This window comes from Psammomys obesus, unplaced genomic scaffold (genome assembly GCF_907164565.1).
Source record: "Psammomys obesus unplaced genomic scaffold, mPsaObe1.curated_primary_1811, whole genome shotgun sequence".
Classification (NCBI taxonomy): Eukaryota; Metazoa; Chordata; class Mammalia; order Rodentia; family Muridae; genus Psammomys; species Psammomys obesus.
In genome coordinates this window covers 10,877,460-10,877,879 of record NW_026596091.1, presented here as the reverse complement: position 1 = coordinate 10,877,879, position 420 = coordinate 10,877,460, and the positions used below count along the sequence as shown (strand labels likewise).

The 420-nt window shown below is 41.4% G+C and overlaps 1 non-coding gene across 1 annotated transcript; it reads left to right on the top strand.

The window, feature by feature from the left end:
- Window positions 1–264: 264 nt before the first annotated feature.
- On the top strand, window positions 265–326 carry LOC129691802 (U7 small nuclear RNA). Its single transcript, XR_008722559.1, has one exon. It is a non-coding gene; the product is annotated as a U7 small nuclear RNA (small nuclear RNA).
- The last annotated feature ends 94 nt before the right edge of the window (window positions 327–420 follow it).

Sequence of the window (420 nt, the reverse complement as noted above, 5' to 3'; positions counted from 1 at the left end):
ACATTGCTGCATTTTTATATATTTGCATCACTGTATTACACATTGCCGTGGACGGTGGGTTGACTGTGTCAATGGCTGACCTCAAGTTGAGTGTGTGGAAAATCAGCAGGAGGAAGTATGTGGAAAAATAACACTCCACAGGGAAGCAAAGCGATCATAGAGAGCTGAGCCCTACCTCCCTCCAACTCCAGTTCTCTGAGCCTCAGAACATGGCCTTCTTTGTAAAGTAGAGCCTTTGCAAATGTAATTAGTTCAAAATCTCGAAAGTGTTACAGCAATTTTAGAGTTTGTCTAGTAGGTGTTCTGGCTTTTGTTGGAAAACCCTTACCAAAAAAGAAAGAAAGAAAGAAAGAAAGAAAGAAAGAAAGAAAGAAAGGAAGGAAGGAAGGAAGGAAGGAAGGAAGGAAGGAAGGAAGGAAG